At 51.3% G+C, this 8434-nt stretch overlaps 1 long non-coding RNA gene across 1 annotated transcript; it reads right to left on the bottom strand.

Annotated features, from left to right (window-relative positions):
• Nucleotides 1-2815: 2815 nt before the first annotated feature.
• On the bottom strand, nt 2816-4430 carry LOC142047903 (uncharacterized). Its single transcript, XR_012657217.1, has 2 exons — nt 4395-4430; nt 2816-4218 (listed from the first exon to the last, which is right to left on the bottom strand). It is a non-coding gene; the product is annotated as an uncharacterized LOC142047903 (long non-coding RNA).
• Nucleotides 4431-8434: the final 4004 nt, after the last annotated feature.

Here is an 8434-nt window from a genome sequence, read left to right on the forward strand (position 1 = left end):
GAAGTTCTTCTTCACACAGCGCACAGTCAACTTGTGGAACTCCTTGCCTGAGGAGGTTGTGAAGGCTGGGACTATAACAGGGTTTAAAAGGGAACTGGATAAATTCATGGTGGCTAAATCTATAAATGGCTATTAGCCAGGATGGGTAAGGAATGGTGTCCCTAGCCTCTGTTCATCAGAGGATGGAGATGGATGGCAGGAGAGAGATCACTTGATCATTGCTTGTTCGGTCCACTCCCTTTGGGGCACCTGGCATTGGCCACTGTTGGTAGACAGATACTGGGCTGGATGGACCTTTGGTCTGACCTGGTACAGCCGTTCTTATGTTCTCATGTTCTTTTGGTAAGTATAAAAATGGAGGCTTCTGACTAACTAATACAATGTGTAGTGTGTGGTGTTGAATGGGTTTACACTGCCCCTACATTTTCAACATGCTTCAGATATTTGTATGGCAAAAACCTAATTGTAGAGCTGATGTTGGCAGAGGGGGAAATTAGAGGTTTCCCCAGTGGAGGAGGGGCCAGCTGGAGCTTTCAGAATGTGGGACAGTGTAGGGGACACTGAGTTTTGGCACTCTGGAAGCATTTGAGCTTCGGTGATGTGTGGGTACATCTCTTTCTTCCCTCCCTCTTTGAGTCAAGATATGTCTACGCTTTAAATGCTGCAGCGCTGTCAACACTGGGACAAGTTCCTTCAACTGCTTCTGTTTTCTGGGCTGCTGCTAGTCTCGCTCCGTCCTCACACAGCCTGTGGGAAGGCAGGGATCATGGGGGTGGGCTTTGGAGAAGCCCATGTGTGGCAGCGAGGGGGTCAGGAGGCAGAGCCAGTGAAGGAAGCTTTGGGGTGCATGAGGGGTGTGGAGATTTATAGAGGTGAGTTGGAATGCAGGGATCTGACACTGAGCAGGGAGACTTAGATGGGAAGGAAAAGGGGAAGCCCGTCCTCTGCTTTCTGGCCCACCATGCTGCACAGAGCCAGAGGAGCCAAGTGCTTCTGTGCAGAGGCAGTGATGTACCAGGGGTTCCCCACAGTACTGCCAGCGCAATGCACTCGGGAGTCAAGGCAGCAGCAGATGAAGAGCCCTTCCAGTGCCAACAAACGTGTTGCCTAGACCCCCAAGGCACCATCTGTATGCCCCTCGTTCTTCCCAGCAAGCCTCTCCACCCAAAACATTCCTCCCCTCTCCCCAAGCACCCCTCACTCCCTCTCCACATCCTCTCCCACCATCACTCTTGGTTTCCCCCGGTCACCATGCAGCAGCACTGCGGGGACCCAAGGTGGAATAAGCAACCATGCTGGGAGACACAGCAAGGGACAAACGGCTGTATGTGTGTTGCGGGGGAGGAGGCATCTGGATGGCAAACAGGGATGGTGAAGGAGGGGGAGTGAGCAGAGATGTGAAGGGGAGAGGAGAAAAACTGGCAGAAAGTGCAGCAGAGAGGAGGAGCTCTGTTCTGCTGGCCACTTGTGGGTCATCACACCATGGCTCCTCCTCTCTGCTTCATTTCTTCCCATCAGACCCCACCCAACTCTTGCCCATTTGTCTCACATTTCCATATGGCCCCCACAACCCAATCAACTGCCATGCCCCCTGCACACCGCTCAGTACTGTCCCTGCAGTGCTACCCATTTCCCTCCCAGACTTCAACGCCCCCTTCACCCTACTTTTCCTAGGCCCTTACTTAAAGTTCTGACACAGTCCTAGGCCCCACCTCCTCTCACAGCCCCGCCCCTCCAGATGCACCCCTCCAACTCCATCCTGCCTCCTTAATCCCACCAGAACCACTCTCACCTGAGGTCTCTTGCATCCTCTTCCCAGAGTTTATTGTTTTAAAAAGAATCTCATGATTTGGGGGGCTGGATTAGTGACTTTGGGATGGCTGGGACTAGCACAGCACACTATGATAATAATGATGCTATAATTGGCTTCATAGCAATCCACTATGCACAAGATCCTGGTCAGTCCAGATTACAAAACATATTCTCTTTAATGATTTGTATTGCAGTAGCACCCTAAAAGCCTTGATTAGGTTGTAGTAAAATCTCTGCCCAAATCAGCTTCTAATCTGAGAAATTGAATGTAAACACATGTGCAAGGAAAAACAAAGGAGTGTCCCTCCCTCAGCAGTCAGGCCTTGTGCCTTTCCCACTCCTGTGGTGTCTCTGGGCCTCTCTCTCTCAGGAAGGAGCAGTTCCAGGAAGCCATCCTCTCTGGCTTGAGTCGTCCCTTTCTGGGACATGCAGTGAGCTGCTCTGGGTTTTAGGAACCCCTTTCATTGTGAGTGTCTGGCTGTGTGTGTTCCCAGTAGACATGGGCAAAGTTAAATCCCTCAGAGGAGTTTCCTGCACCTTTGAGCAGCTGGGGAGCTGGCCCCAGGATTTTACTGCTTTCAAACGAGAATGGCTTAAAATAACAGAACTTCTTTTGTGTTTGACAAATGAATTCAGCTGTTCTCACTTGTCTTTTCCATGGGTGGGGTTTCCAGTTTCCAAACCTGATATCTCCCAGCTGGGAAGAGAGGTTATCCCCAGATCTCTAGGACTCAGAGGAAAGAGAGAGCCTGGAGACATCTACACAGGTCAGTAATCATGAAATGAACTCAGTGCCAGAAGGAAACAGCTGAGATTCCCAACGAAGACCTTGTGAGCTCTCTTAGTTCAGGTTTGTCTGCAACAAGTGTCATATCCTCAGGGCAGATATTGCTTTTGGCTTCCTACCTATCCTGACTGTCTCCTGGCAGTAGCTTCTTCTCCAAACTTCCTTCTCCCTGAGTGTTTAGAGGGGACTGGATGTAGAATTGATCCCTTCCTCCCCTTTGAGGAAGAGTTTGGGGAAATTCAGTCCCTCATTTGTCTTCATCTCCAGCTGTTCTTTTCATTTGTTCTCTGCTTTTCCATTCCTGTTTCTGACTTTTTTTTCTCTTTGTCCCAGCGAGTGATGAGAGGGTGAGTGAGACCTTGGAGCAGAAGCCTCAACAGGAAGACGATGAGCAAGTCAAATCACATGGGACATTATTGCAAAGACACAAAGGAGGTGTGTCCAGGAAATGTGAGCAGGGAAAAGCCTGTGAGAGTCAAGAGATGCCAGAGAATCAGCAGGGAAACCAGCCAACACAGACAGGTGGAAAATCTGTTAATTGTAGGGGAAATCACAGAGGCCTCAAGGAAACCACGACCCAGCCGAGAATCCCCATGGGAGAGAGAAATAACACGTGTGTTCAGTGTGGGGAAAAGTTCTGTAGGCCCTCACGGCCTCTTAGCCATCAGAGAATCCACACAGAGGAGGCTCCAGCCTGGAAGTGGAGAGCACAAACCACTTGCTTTACGCAGGTGGGAGATCACCCTGCAGCCTCTCCACCCTTGGGACATGGAATCAGTGGTGAGGCTCCACCCAACCCTGACACAGCACAAGGCCTGCCCCAGAAACACCCTGGGGCCCACCAGGTCTGGCGCAGGCAGGCTCAACCAGGAGGAACCAAGTGTGGAGGGCTGAGTGTGGGGGGATCCAGGTCTGGGGTGAGAGGCTTCTGTGTGGGACAATCTGGGTGGTGGCAGCTCAGTGGGGGGTGTAGATGTGGGGGGGATCTGGATGCACAGAGACTTGTTGAGGGGGATTCCAGGTGCAAGGGTAACGGGACTCTGCAAGTGCTTCCAGATACAAGTGGTTGGGGCTCAGTGGAGGGGACTGGGTGTGGGGGGTCTTAGCAGGGGGGTCCGGGTGCTGGGGGAGTGGGGCTTGGTGGAGGTATGGGTCAGCAGTTGGGGGTCAGTGGGATGAGTGTGGATGTGGGGACTCAGTGGTGCAGGGGGGTTGAGAGCAGGGAGCTCAGTGGGAGTGTTCTGGGTACAGGGGTTGGGATCTGGGGGCAGGGGCGCTCCAGATGAAGGGGTTGAGGTTCAGTGGGATGGAGTTTGGGTATGGTGGGCCAGGGGGGTTCTGGGTGTGCAGGGTGAGGCTTGGTAGGGGTGTCTGGGTATAGGAGGTCAAGATGCATGTAAGTTGGGTGTGCAGTGACCTCTCTCCCTGCAGCTGAGGAGTGATGGGGAGGAGGACGTTAAATCTATCTGGGTCTTGATTCCACTAGGCTGTTCCATGGAGTTAGCTAACTTGTATTAGGTGTCTTGATGGAAAATTATAACTATTTTTAAAATTAAAGAAAATAGCCCCTGTATAGGGGGCAGGTTAATTTAGCAGATTTCCTCAAGACCTGACATGACCTCAGTCACTGTTGTGTAGTCCAAATGAATTTGGGGCATCACAATTAAGCTTTTCTTCCCACTGCAAAGCAATTGTTAGTCACCAGGTTCCCCCAGGGACAGAAGGGGCAGACACCCACAAAACACATCTCTTCCTGCCCATTGCATTCTCCACACGTGAGAAGACAAAATGACACAACTGTTTAACTTTGATGGAGAGGTCCCGCCCTAAGGAGTTGGGTCAGTAAGACTACTGAAGCATGTGTTGTTTAGAAAAATTGGCTTTGAAACAAAGATTTTTTAAGTATGCGTTAGTAAGCATTTTATCCTTCTTGTAGCCAATTAGGATTGTTCTGCCTTGTACACATATAAAATCTCTCTAACTCTAAGCCAGTGTTTTTAAACTGATGTTTCTGAACAACTATTTGAAATAATCTTACATATTATTCTCCTAAAGGTTTATTGGCCTTCAGAGATTCTATGCTGTCCAGGAGCTGCATTTCTGGGAAATCTGGGACTGGGGGTGTATGGGGGGGGTGGGGCACTGTGTAGTAGAGCCAGGGCTGAGGAGAGACAGAGTGTAACGCGAGTGTGGCTGGTGGGCTGCAGTTGCACACAGAGACTCAGGGCGTGGCTTGCGTGCTGGAAGGCTCTTTGGGAGTGGCTCAGGTGAAAGCTACTTCAGCAAGGCATCGTAAGGCACCCAAGATTTCAGGACAGGGAGTAATACAATCCAGACTAATGAGGAGCTGTACCCTGGTATGTCTCAGCTCTACAGGAGGTTACTCCTGAAGTCATCTCCGAGCTAATCCGGTGGTTTGGGAAATGCTGTCCCTAACTATGGCAACGTGGAGGGAAGAAAAGTGCGGTTTTGGTGACATCAGGGTCACCCCTCAGCAGGAACTGCAAAGGTGTGTGAAATACAACCAGTGTTGAAGCTGAGAGAGCTGCAGGAAAATAAATACCTATTTTTGCTTAGAACCCCCATCTGAGGTAGCTAACGGAGACTGTGACTTAGGCTTATGCCTGGTTCCTAACTGGCACCCGTGCCACCAGTTTAAAGAAATAAACTGGCCATGTTTGCAGAAGCTATTCCTGCCTAGCACTGCTGAGATTTTGGGTGGTTTGCTACATGATTCTGCTCCAGGGAAGTGTACTTCTAGCACGGTGAAGGATTTGGCAAGAACTCCGATCAAAATAGCAGGCGCCCAACTGTTGGTTTTCACCCCAGAGAAGAAAGCTATGGAGAGCTATGGCCTACAGGAAATTGTTCATAGAACACCGCTCCCTGCTTCAGTAGCATTGCCTTCAGCCCCAAGGGATGCCAGGATTAGACTGGAAACAATTGTCCTTTACCACTTGGGACCGAAATATCATGAGGAAAAGAGGACATTCCTTCCCCATGGAGTCCAATCTGGCTGTCTGACTGGACAACAAGGACTGTCAAGCTCAGTGAGTGACAGTAACTTTGCTTTCCCCCTTTGCAACATAGGGATAATGCCACTGAGCCCACCTTGTGAAATGCTTTGGGGACTAGGGCTGAGAAACTCCCATAGAAATACTGCATATTATCACGGCAATAAAACAGTCTGACCTTCAGGGATTGGGTCAGTGGCTACTGCCCCTTCTCTCCACCTTGGACAGGGAAATCTCCCAAGAGAGTTTGGAGTCACCCTCATCCCTTTTCTTCACAGTGGCTCTGACTCCGGCTAGCTCTTCCAGCAGGAACTTCTCCGGCCCCAATCCCACCACGAACCCAGGCAGCTCGTCCCACTCCCAGATGATCTTCTGCGTCTTTGCTTCCGTCTGTTTCTGCCATGACAGGGAGAGGGTGGCTTGGAAATGGCAGAGAACCATAAATGTGCCTCCAAGAAGTGGGGATCTCTTTACCAGAGGACATGATCTCTTTCTGTTGGTGATAGGAAGTTCATTTAGGCCAGGACAGAGGAGGAATCAGGCTGGGGGAAGCTGGACATTGCTTACAGGAGGAGCTTTTCTCATCAACTGCGCCTGAGCCAAAATCCTCATCTCTCCAGCCCACATCTTCTCTCCTTTCTCCCCAAGGTGCTAGAAAGGAACTGGGCCATGGATCTACCTAACCAGCCTTTAGGCAGGGTCTTTCTGGGCCAGTAGGCAGACTGACATTCCCCTCAGAGCAGCCTTTTGCACCTTAAGGCCATTGTGTTACCTGCACGTGCCTAACCCTGCACTCCGCATGGGCTCCATGGGGCCTGGTTTCCACACTGCAGCTGGCAGAATGAGCCGTGGGTTTACCATGTCGCTCAGGCACTGTGACCCCAGGCAAACCTGAGTGGCAGGGGCTCCAGGCATCTATCACCAACTCCTTGCCTTGCCATTCCTCCTCGGCCTGGGCGGCTTCGCTCTCTGGTTGCAGCAGTGTCACGTCCTCTGGAAGCACAGGGGCGTTCTGGCTTCCGGTGGGAAGGGCCAGGAGGGGCAGGCCAGTTCGGGGGATGGATGCCCATAGAACAACCAATAGATCAGATCAAATGGCCAATCTAACCTGTAATCGCCCCCACAACATCAGATAATAGGCATCTAGCCTGGTACCCCCTCCTCACAACAATACAACAGGCCCATCTAAGCCTGGAACCCCATCTCCCACATGAAATCAATGGGGCTCATCTAACCTTTGTTACCCCACCGCATATCAATAAAGGTCCGACTAGCCTCTTCCACCCCACTCCAAATCAGATCAATGCCCACGCCATTATCCCCCACCCCCATCAAACCAAGGGCCCATCACCTGCTGTTTGCCCCCACCCCAATCAGCATCAAGGGGCCCATCTAGCCTTGAACTCCCCCCACATCAGATCAATGGCCATCTAGCCTCGTATCCCCCACCCCCATCAAATCAATGGCCCTTCCTAGCCGATACCCTCCCCAACATTAGATCTGTGGTCTGTGGCCATTGCACCTTAAACAGCCTGAAGTGGTTAACAAATCAAGCTTTTGCTTGTTTGTTTGACATTATTCTGTTGTTAGTAACCCATCGTAATACCACAGATTAACTTAGTTCGCCCAGGTAATAGGGACCAAGTCGTCTACCATTCACAACTCTGCGTCGGTCCGGTTTTTCCAGTTCTTATAGCACACATATGCCTGCTTGCGATACTTTCGCAGTTGTTGCGCAGACATTCCTTCACTGAATCGTTGCATGCAAGTGCATACAGCTATTGTTATGTAAGAGATGCAGTGCTTGACTGGCTAAGAAACACTTGCCAAAGTCTCGTAAGAAAGGCGAATGCCTCCCCAGCTGAGCTCTCTTTCGAGTAACAGAAGGGCTGTGTCTGAGGCGGGAGCCCATTGGAGAGCTGCTCCAGCATGACCGGGCAGCAGGGCCATGCAGTGGGACAGGGGTAGCATTGTGGGAGTGGGTGGCTCCTGATTATGAGAGGAAAGTTGTGGGTTGAGGATGGTCAAGAGGGACACGTCCCTGTGGAAAAGCAGGGTCTATCGCCAGTTTGCCCTCTTGCCCTGGTCCCTGAGCTCCCCACAGACCTGAGAGGGGCTGCCTCAAGCCTGTAGTAAGCCGGGGGGAACAAGATCCCAGACCAGTGAAGAGGCAGCCTACCTCCCTGCAGTTGGTGAAAATGAGGCAAGGAAAGTGGCATGGCCCAGGGAAGCTGAAGAAGAGCTAGGCGTAGTCTGGTGCAAGATCTTGCAGCCCAGCATGCCCTAGTTGGAGGGACAGTCACAGCTTGGGTGGGTGGATCGGTGGTTCAGATCGGGATGGGCCGGGTCACGTGTGAGGAAGGAGTTAGGGATCAAAGTCTGTGGTTGTTGGTGTGCAGTGTGTGAGCTGCGTTTTTGTGGATATATTGACTGAGGGTACAGAATAGGTATAATGGGGACAGTCTCTACTTGTAGGGGTCTGTCAGCTGGCACTTGTGGACAACTGGGAGTTGGAGGTTCGGGTAGTTGAGGGAATAGTTTGAGTTGTGACATTTTTAGGCTGCGGTAGGAGCTGGTAGCTGAGCTGACTCCTGGCATTCACCCAGAGGGTCTTGGTTTTTGGTCTGACCTGATCCGCCTTCACCTTCCCCTTTCAGATCTTGCTCACCAGCTGTACACCTGCGAAAAAAAATCAAGAGTCCCAGAAATTCCCTTGCGTGTCTCTGTCAGCGGCCAAGTGCCTGAAATCCCAGCACTAGGACGGCCACTTGCAGTGGTTTGCTAGCCCTTCCCCTGCCTCTTCTAAGGAGGCAGCAGAAGC

The sequence above is a fragment of the Chelonoidis abingdonii genome, chromosome 18 (assembly GCF_003597395.2).
Source record: "Chelonoidis abingdonii isolate Lonesome George chromosome 18, CheloAbing_2.0, whole genome shotgun sequence".
Classification (NCBI taxonomy): domain Eukaryota; kingdom Metazoa; phylum Chordata; order Testudines; family Testudinidae; genus Chelonoidis; species Chelonoidis abingdonii.